Here is a 10,998-nt window from a genome sequence, read left to right as displayed (position 1 = left end):
GTTGCCTTTTAGTTTTGTTGATTGTTTCCTTCACTGTGAATAAGACTTTTATCTTGATAAGGTCCTAATAGTTCACTTTGTTTTTGTTTCCCTTACATCCAGAGACATGTCTAGTAAGAAGTTCCTGTGGCCAAGGTCAAAGAGGTTGCTGTCTGTTTTCTCCTCTAGGATTTTAATGGTTCTGTCTTACATGTATGTCTTTCATCCATTCTGAATTTATTTTTGGGCATGATGTAAGAAAGTGGTCCAATTTCATTCTTTGGCACATCACTGTCAAGTTTTCCCAACCTCATTTGTTGAAAACTGTCTTTTTTACATTGGATATTTTTTCCTGCTTTGTCAAAGATTAGTTGGCCATACACTGGTGGGTCTATTGCTGGGTTCTCTATTCTGTTCCATTGGACTATGTGTCTGTTTTTGTGTCAGTACCATACTGTCTTGATGCCTCCAGCTTTGTAATACAGCCTGAAATCTGGAATTGTGATGCCTCCAGCTTTGGTTTTCTTTCTGAACATTACTTTGGTTATTTGGTGTCTTTTCTGGTTCCATACAAATTTCAGAATTGTTTGTTCTAGCTCTGTGAAGAATGCTGGTGTTATTTTGATAGGGATTTCATTGTATGTGTAGATTGCTTTGGATAGTATTGGCATTTTAACAATATTTGTTCTTCTAATCCATGAGCATGGAATGTTTTTCCATTTCTTTGTGTCTTCTTCAATTTCTTTCATAAGCTTTCTATAGTTTTCAGTGTACAGATCTTTTACCTCTTTGGTTGGATTTATTACCAGGTATGTTATAGTTTTTGGTGCAATTATAAATGGGATCCATTCCTTGATTTCTCTTTCTTCTGTTTCATTATTGGTGTATAGAAATGCAACTGATTACTGTACATTGATTTTACATTCTGTGATTATGCTGAATTCATGTATTAGTTCTTACAATTTTTTGGTGGAGTCTTTTGGGTTTTCCATGTAGAGTATCATGTCATCTGTGAAGAGTGGAAGCTTGATTTCTTCCTTGCCAGTTTGTATCCCCTTTATTTCTTTTTGTAATCTGATTGCTGAGGCTAGGACTACCAATACTATGTTGTACAACAATGGTGAGAGTGGACATTGCTGTCATGTTCCTGACCTTAGGGGGAAAACTCTCAGTTTTTTTCCCATTGAAGATTATATTAGCTGGGGTCTTTCATATATGGTCTTTATGATGCTGAGATATGTTCTTTCTATCCCTAGTTTCTTAAGGGTTTTTATCAAGAAAGGATGTATATTTTGTGAAATGCTTTTCTGCACCTCTTGAAAGGATCATATGATTCCTATCCTTTCTTTTATTAATGTGGTGTATCACGTTGATTGATTTGTAGATATTGAACCAGCCCTGCAACCAAGGAATAAATCCCACTTGATCATGGTGAATAATTATTTTAATGAATTGTTGGATTCACTTTGCTAGTATCTTATTGAGAATTTTTGCATCCATGTTTATCAAGGAAATTGACCTGTAATTCTACTTTCTACTGGCATCTTTGTCTGGTTTGGGATCAAGGTAACACTGGCCTTATAAAATGAGATGGGAAGTTTTCCTTCCATTTCTATTTTTTGGAACAGTTGCAAAAGAATATGTATTTAATTCTTCTTTAAATATTTGGTAGAATTTCCCTGGGAAGTCACCTGGCCCTAGACTCGTGTTTGTTGAGAGATTTTTGAATACTGATTCAATTTTTTTTATTGGTTATGGGTGTGTTCAAATTGTCTATTTCTTCCTGTTTCAGTTTTGGTAGTTCATATGTTTCCAAGAATTTATCCATTTCTTCCATATTGCCCAATTTGTTGGTATATAATGAGGATATAATATTCTCTTAAAATTGTTTGTATTTCTGTGTTGTTAGTTGTGATCTCTCCTTTTTAATTCATGATTTTATTTATTTGGGTCCTTTCCTTTTTCTTTTTGATAAGTCTGGCTAAGAGTTTATCAATTTTGTTTATTCTTTCAAAGATATATCTCCTAGTCTCATTTATCTGTTCCTATATATATATACATATATACATATACATATATACATATACATATATATATACATATATACATGTATATATGTATACAGCATATATATATATATATATATGATTTCTGCTCTAATCTTTATTAATTCCCTTCTACTGCTGATTTTGGACTTTACTTGCTGTTCTTTTTCTGTTCATTTAGGTGTAAAGTTAGGTTGTGTATTTGAGACATTTCTTCCCTCTTCAGGAAAGCCTGGATTGCTGTATACTTCCCATCTTATGACTGCTTTTGCTGCATCCCATAGGTTTTGGACTGTCATGTTTTCATTTCCATTAGCTTCCTTATATTTTTTTTTTATTTCCTCTTTAATTTTTTGGTTAACTCATTCATTCTTCAGTAAGATGTTCTTTAACCTCCAAGTATTTGTGGTCTTTCCAAATTTTTTTTCTTGTGGTTAATTTCAAGTTTCATAACATTTTGGTCTGAGAATATCTGTGGTACGATCTATTATGACATAATGCTTTTTTTCTCTCTTGTTATAGTCTTTATTTTAAAATCTAGTTTGTCTGAGATAAGTATGGCTACTCTGGCTTTCTTTTGATGTCTGTTAGCATGATAGATGGTTCTCCATCCCCTCACTTTCAATCTGCAGATGTCTTCAAGTCTGAAATGAGACTCTTGTAGGGAGCATATAGATCGACCTTGTTATTTATCTATTCTGATACCCTGTGTCTTTTGCTTAGAGCATTTAGTCCATTTACATTCAGAGTGATTATTGAAAGATATGAATTTACTGCCATTGTGCTGCCTGTAGAGTAGTTGGTATGTCTGGTGATGTTCTCTGGTCTGTTTTAGCCTTTGTGCTTTTGGCCTTTTTTTTTTCCTCGCCATTCAAAGAGTCCCCTTATAATTTCTTGCAGTGCTGGTATAGTGGTAATGAACATCTTTAGTTTTTGTTTGTCTGGGAAACTCTTTACGTCTCCTTCTATTCTGAATGACAACTTTGCTAGGTAAAGAATTCTTGGTTGCATAGTTTTCCCATTCAGCACGTTGACTATATCCTGCCACTCCTTTCTGGCCTGCCAAGTTTCTGTGGTCAGATCTGCTGTGAACCTGATCTGTCTTCCCTTATGGGTGAAGGACTTTTTCCCCATTCTCCTTTCATGATTCTTTCCTCCTAAAAAGGATGTTTAAGCTGATATATCTATGACTGGTGTCAATTTCTTAGATAATTATTAATCCCTTTGCATCATTTTTTTCTATTTTCCTATATTGTTTTCATACCACTGAGTTGTCAAATTAAAATCTTAAGTTTTCCCTTTATTGAGTAATTGAGTAAAACAAATCACTATTGAAAAATGAATTCTACAATTGTTCTTAAACTACCACCTTATGTGTAGTGTTCTGACAAATTGTCTTATTGATCTTTATTTTTTCAGAAAGTTACATATAGTGGAGAAAATATTCTCAGAGATAAAACTTTAAAAACATATATTAAATTTTCTCATGTCCACATGAATTTATACAGCCATCTGTTGTAGAATGCTTAATCATCTTTGTTTCCCTAACCCCATATCTAAGCATAAGTTAACTCTTTTCACATTTCCATTCAGTATTTCTAATATCTATTTTCTTCTTTTGAATTCATAGCTGCTTTTAAAAAAAGGTCAAATGCTACTTACATATTTTTCTGATTTAATTTTCATTTTTTCAAAGATACATGCAGAACAAGGATTGAATACATTTCATCTGATATTTTCCTCTATATTCGCATGTAATTTTCTCAGATAAATGATATTAAGTGTTTTAGTTTTAGGTATTACAAACTGCTAGATTATGAAGAATCCATGGGATCTTAATACCCACGTATTCTTTGTCTTACTCAGTTCTTCCAATATTGCCATTTTATAACTTTTATTTAAATTCATACTTAATATTGTGATAAACAGAATCCTACATTGGTTGCCATGATCTTTAGTCCCTGAAAATATGCCTGTATAATCCCCTCCCCTTAGTAGGGGTGGGCCTTTGACTTACTTTCAATGGAACATGGGAAATGTAATGGGCTCCTCCTCTCTTCATTGGATTATCTTGTAAGAGTGTGTATTACCAGAAAGAGAAACCTTCCTGCTTGTCTTGAGGAAGTCAACAGCCACATGGTGAATGGCCTATGGGGAGGGCCACATGGTAGAGAACTGCAGATGACTTCTAGAAGCTAAAGTTGTCCTCCAGCCAATGGTCATTATGAAGTAAGGGCTATAAGTCATATAACCACAAGGAACTGAATCGTGCCAACAACCACATAAATTTGGTAAAGGACCCTGAGTTCCAGAAAGATACATGGCCCAGCCAACATATTGTTTAAAGCCCTTTGAGACCTTGAGTGGAAAACCCAGCTACACTTTGCCTGGACTCCTGACCAACTAAACCATGAAATAAGTGTGTGTGCTTTTAAGCTGCTAAATATGATGATAATTTGTTATGTGGCAATAGGAAAATAATACAAATACTTACACTATTGTGACTGAACACAGAAGTTTTTTTTAAATGTTTATTTATTTATTTTGAGAAAGAGAGAGAGGGCATAGAGAGAGGGAGAGAGAATCTCAAGCAGGCTCCACACTGTCAGCGCACAGCCCAAAGTGGGTCTCAATCTCACAAACTGTGAGAACATGACCTGACATGAAATCAAGAGTCAGACACCTAACTGACTGAGTCACCCAGGAGCCCCTGAACATAGAATTTATAGCTAACCATAGCATTATACTAAATTTACATTTCCTTTCTTCTATAACTTTTTGTTTCCTTGAAATTAATGATTCATGTTTTCTATTGTGCTTACTCATGTGCCTATGATTAATTACCACCAAATTCTCTCTACATTCGTAATCTTTCTCTCAGAATTCTGAAACACCTGCACCATGAGGACTTTCTTATAGATGCTGTCTTTATGCTCCAAAGGTGACTGGATTCCGTCTAGACTGACCTAATGAACAAATGTCATTCTAGCATCTCCCTTTCACATCAACCTGAAATGTCCTTTCCCTCTCTTTTATGGTGACTTTTCTGTTTCTTGTAAGTTATATCTTCCATTTCTTTTTCTTTTTTGTTTGAGAGAGGGAGATCCTCCACTAGTTTCCCAAGGAAGCATACAAGAAAGATAAAGCAAACAACATCTTCAGGTATGACTGGTGACATCCAGGTAGAGTCACTTTAATTCACTTTCTTCAGAATTAATCCTCACTCTTCTTTAAGAAGAAGGTCTGACACTCACTAGTATAAAATGATTAAAAAAAGGAATCTGAATCTTCCCGTTTTCAGTACATGTTCACCTCTACTTTCAAAATTTCTTATGGCTACCGATTTCTGAGTCTTTCAAGAATTTGGTCTCAGTCAGGCTGTTTATGGTATCTTTGGTGCTTTAGACTTGCTCTTCCTTTAAAAGCAAGTTCTCTAAGTTGGTTACCATGATTTTCTTGGATGTATCCTCTATTGATTTTCCAAGTGAGGCATTTTGGAGACTTATCTGTCTTGCAGAGGATCTAGGGGTTGATGTGCCTGATGTGAAGCACAGACCACTCGCTTCTCAGGGAAAATTTCTGTATTTTTGAAATCTCTCCTGATTGTGGGGTGGGTTCTTTGTTTTGTTTTGGTGAGACTGTGTCTCTGCTTCGTCCACCTGTTGCATTCCTGCCCTTTAATCCTTTATTGTGGAGGCTGTGTTCATTCAGTTTTCATGTGTTTTTCAGTGGAAATTATTCCACGTGTAATTGTAAATTTATTGAGGAAGTGAGTTCAGGATCATCCTAGGCTGCCATCTTGAACTCATCCCTCTTATACAGTATATTCATTATTATTTATTTTTTGAGGTTGAAATAAGACCTCCAAGCTGCACACATCACCCATTTGGCTAAATCATGTGTGATATACATGTTTCTAGTTTCTAGAAATATGTGCATGTCAACAATGCCATTCATCAAGGAATTAATGGAAAGAAATAGCACAATGCTTCATTTTGTTGTATTAATATAGTGGTGATGGAGATCTTTGATTTAATTCCTTATTTTAATGGAATTGTGGTTATTCTCCAGCTTAAGGTTTCAAAATTCTCTTCAAATTCACAATAACTCACTAGTTGATGATGCCAGCTACCTTTATTATGCTATTCAGAATAAAATATTGCTACAAGGGCTGTTCTATTAATACAGAACACATTACCTAAAGCTTGGGTAACTCCGTCTCAGGAGTTCTTTGTCATCTTTACAGTCCAGTGTTGCATTCACTGAAATAACACATTAAATTTGTATGTTCTTAAGCACCTGGCTTAATTGAAACTCATGGCAATGATAGCACAATAACTGGCGCGAATAATAAACTACAGACAATCATTGTGCAGTGAAAGGTGTCAAAGACATGCTTTTATGGAATCAAAGGCAGTAACAGAGGCCTTTTATTTGATTCAAAGGTGGGGGAAGAATTGGAACTTATTCCCCAATATTAAACTGCAGATGGATAGTGTAGTAGTCTGATTTTTAAACTTTCAATTAACGTTGATGTGCTTTAATTACACATCAAAGGAAAACATGAAGAAGCTATTATGCTTTTGTTTCTTAATATGCCACATCAATTTTGATTTAAAAAAAAAACCAAGGGGCCACAGAGACATATTTAGAATAGAACAATTGGTGGATATTGAATACAAATAATCCAAAGCACAAGGATGATTTGAATCTCTTAATGATGAGTTTATAACTGAAATTAGAAGGAAGAAGCAAATGATTCAGGGACCCTAACAAGAATCTAGGAACTGTAGGTCTTATATTAAGAAGAAGATCTGTTCTTGGCAAAGATTCCCTGGATGGCTCTGAATTTACTTTGAAAAAAATTCCAAACACTGTCATCATCTGGAATAATTGGGACTAGTGTGATCCTAGAATTTTCCATCAAGCTCTAATTGGGCTCCAGTTTCAAATAGATGGCATTCTAATTTAGTTGAAATACAGACACATGTTCTTATTTTCTCACCAAACTGGAGTGTTTTTTTTTAAGATAAGATTACATACTAGAAATTGTTGATCATGTCACTATGTCCATAACTGGTTTGATGTTCTGAGATGGATGACTGTTCATAGGAAGGAAACAATTTCAATCCTATGACAAAGTCTGCAATTAGGGATTATAAAAGAAAACAATGCTTTGATACCATAAAGTATTGAATTAAAAATTCATATTATCAAAATTAAAATTTTAAAATAAATGGAAAATGTAATTGCATTTAATAAATTTAGACTTCTTATTACCTTTGTACTTGCAGCTAAAAATCTTTAAAATGTTATACCCTGTATCAGTCAGTATTCGCCAGAGAAACAGAACCAATAGGATATGCATAGAAAGAGTGTTAGATGTGAGGAGATTCAGCATGAGAATTGGTTCACATGATTATGGAGACCAAGAAGTCCCATGATCTGTCATCTGCAATTTGAAACATTTGGAAAGCTGGGGTTAATTCAGTCCATGTTCTGAAGGCCTAAGAATCTAGCAGCTGATGGTGTGGGCCCTGGTCTGAGTCTGAAAGCCAAAGAACCAGGAAATCAGAACAGAATACTTTAAAACTAATGTTTCAATAGATGGAATAAGGTAAAAATCACTGACTTTAGAATTAGATAAATGAAGTCATAAATTTAATTCTGTCATATTTTAGCTGTATTGTTTAGGATGTATATGTTTACAACTGACAAAAATCCAATTAATCTATCTTAAGCAAGAATGGAGAGTTAAAGTCCTACATGATTGGAAAGTCTAGGTTACAACTTGCTCTGAACACTGCCAGATTCTAGGAACACAATATATTTAGGAAGAGTGAATATATAATCCATTACTAACACCTGTTTCAGGGTGAGAGGAGGTTCTTAAAATTAATTAAAAAACATTAATTGATCTGCAACAAATGAAAAAATTCCCAGGCAAATCAGGATATAAGGTCACTGTATTCTGAGGCGTGTGTTCTCTTTATCTCTTTTCCTGAGTGGCTTGAGAGGTTGGAGCTTTCATGACACTTTTGGAATGTTAGGTAGGATTGCTACCAGCAGTCATAGCTTCATAGCTTTTTAATTTAACAATCCCTGTGGGAAGATGGCTTTTTCTCTTCTATTATCTGCATATCAGTTCTAGAGAATACTTTGCTCTTCTTGGTGTATATGTCTATGAAACCAATCTGTGTTATCAGGTGATAAAGTAATATAACTACTTTATTTTAGGCTTCGCTCATAGCAATAAAATGGGTAAACCCTATTGACAACCCTTTTTGAGGATCACATGTAATAAGGAGGAATAACTCTCTCTAAAAAAGGATGATGGCAGATAAACAGATGTGGTACGATAATTTTGCCTTAAACTTATTAATTAAACCCTCTTAAGCCACGACTTTTAATTGGACACTGAAAAATAATATATTATCAAATAATTGCTGTGAGATCTACGTTGCCTAGCATACTGCTTGAAAAATAGTGAATAGCCATTAAATTTTAATGAACACTTTCTCTATAGAATATAAATAACCATAAAGTGAAATACTGTAAAACCTTGGATTGTAGCTTGTTCTGTGAATGTTCTGTAAAATGAACATTTCTAATAAATTTTAACTTGATAAACAAGCGATGTCTTGCAATATGAGTAGTATGTGACGCCAAATGTCACATGACCACAACTGAGCCAATGGTTCTTGAAATTCGCTTTGATATACAACTGCTTTGGATTACAAGCATGTTTTCAGAATGAATTATGCTCACAAACCAAGGTTTTACTGTAATCTGACATGTTAGAAGATAGCTAAGAATTATTGGTATGATTAATGCCAAAGAAAAAGTGTCTAGAGAAAAGACATGTGAAAGAGAGTTCAGGAAGCAAATATTTGTGTCGTATTTTGAAAGTTAAAGGAGATCTACAAGTGCAAAATAGTACCATAAATAAAACCTAATGCATAGGGGGTATATGTGATGATATACATCCCAATGCACAGATCATTTCATTAGTAAATTGTATGAAAAATATAAGGAAGAAACAACACTACTAAATTCTAAATTATTTGGCAAATAAAGGAGAAAAAAGCATTTCCAAACTCAATCTATGAGGAAAGCATAACCTGATACCAAAAATTTGACAAAAGTATTATGAAAAAATAAAATTATAGACTGGTTTCAATAGAAGAAATTGATAAAGAGTTAAAGAAGCTATTTCTAGAATGGCCTTAAGCTCATGGCAGTCAAGGCTTATGCCTGTTGTCCTAGAATAAGAATTAGTTGTACCTCCTTTTACTATTAAAAATAAAATATTCCCATTTGGATAATAAATTATATATTTACTTTAGTTGTTCTCCACAATACCAGTAGTGTGGGTGCTTTCACAGTGGAATTACAGTGAGATTTTGAGAAGTAGGTAATTCTAATGGCTTTGTAGGTAATCAATGGAAGTGTATAATGTGATTACATATTAAATGTATTTTAAATTAATGGTAGAAGGATGGAAATTTTAAACAAATTTATTCATCCAGAAAGAAAAGTATAGTTTGAGCCATATTTGACATTATTACCAGGATCAAATACTTAAATGTAAAAAATAAATAAATCCATACTAATAATACAAAAAGGGAGTAAGTTCTTTGGGGTGCCTGGGTGGCTCAGTCAATTAAGCATAGGACTCTGGATTTCAGCTCATGTCATGACCTCGTGGTTTGTGAGTTTGAGCCCTGCATCAGGCTCTGTGCTGAGAGTGAGGAGCTTGCTTAGGATTCTCCCCCTCTCCCTCTCATTCTTTCTCAAAATAAATAAATAAACTTTAAAAGGGGGTAAATTCTTTTATATAAGAATAAGATCTTTCTTTAAAAGTGTTTCAAAATTCACAAAGAGAAAAACTATTGATAAACTTAATCTTATATAAATAAAAAAAACCTTACATGTCAATATTTCAATACGCAAAGTAAAGACACAAATGGAAAAATGAAAAAAAGTTAAATTTTACTATCACAAAGTCTATCATCATTTGGGTATAAAGAAATCTGTAAGAAAAAGACCAAAACCCAATGAAAATATGGGCAAAGGATAAATGAAATGGAAATTTCACACAACATAATTACAAATGACCCCAACTATTTTCAAAGATACTTCACTCACAAAACAATATAATAAAACTAGAGAAATGTGAATTTTAACCTGTCAGACTTGCAAAAAAATCTTTAGTAACAACTTTGTCATCAAGATATGAGAGAAAAAAGTATTCAGATATTTTAGGTAAAGTTTGAAAACTCCCTCTGCAGTATCCTTCTCCCCCCCACACCTATTCCATAGGGCATCCCAAAAGCAATCCCAATAAAAGTCCTGCAATTTTACCTCCATCTTGGTGTCTACTTCCCAGGGAACCCAACTCGAAATACCTGATTACTTACGAAATAACGTATGCACTTGGCTATTCAAGCCTACTTTCCCCCCCCCCCCCATAATAATATTTGAAAACAGGTCAAATGTAATTATTGAGGATTTGGTTAAATCGGTTATATTAGAATACATATATAAAATAATATATTCATCTTAAAAATAGGAAGTTTTCTATACACTGACGTGAAAATATTTCTACAATATGTATATAAATGTATATATGTATATCAAGGTACAAATAATGTACATAGAACACTGCCGTTGGTGTGGAAAAGGATTGTTTCTCTTTCCATAAGGAAGAAGTACTAACATGCATATGGAACAATGAAGAGTGTCTAATTTTGAAAAGTATAAGCAGAGATCTTTGAAATTAGGAATAGAGAAGGAAGAATGAATTCCCAGTGTTTACGATTTATACTATTTTAAGTTTTGGACACAGTTATTCAGAGAAATCTATCTATCTATCTATCTATCTATCTATCTATCTATCTATCTATCATCTATCTATCATCTATAATTTATCTAGCCACACTTTGTTTATTTCTCTGCTTAAAGACTCTTCTTA

This window comes from Acinonyx jubatus, chromosome D3 (genome assembly GCF_027475565.1).
Source record: "Acinonyx jubatus isolate Ajub_Pintada_27869175 chromosome D3, VMU_Ajub_asm_v1.0, whole genome shotgun sequence".
Classification (NCBI taxonomy): domain Eukaryota; kingdom Metazoa; phylum Chordata; class Mammalia; order Carnivora; family Felidae; genus Acinonyx; species Acinonyx jubatus.
Note: the sequence above shows the minus strand (reverse complement) of the source record.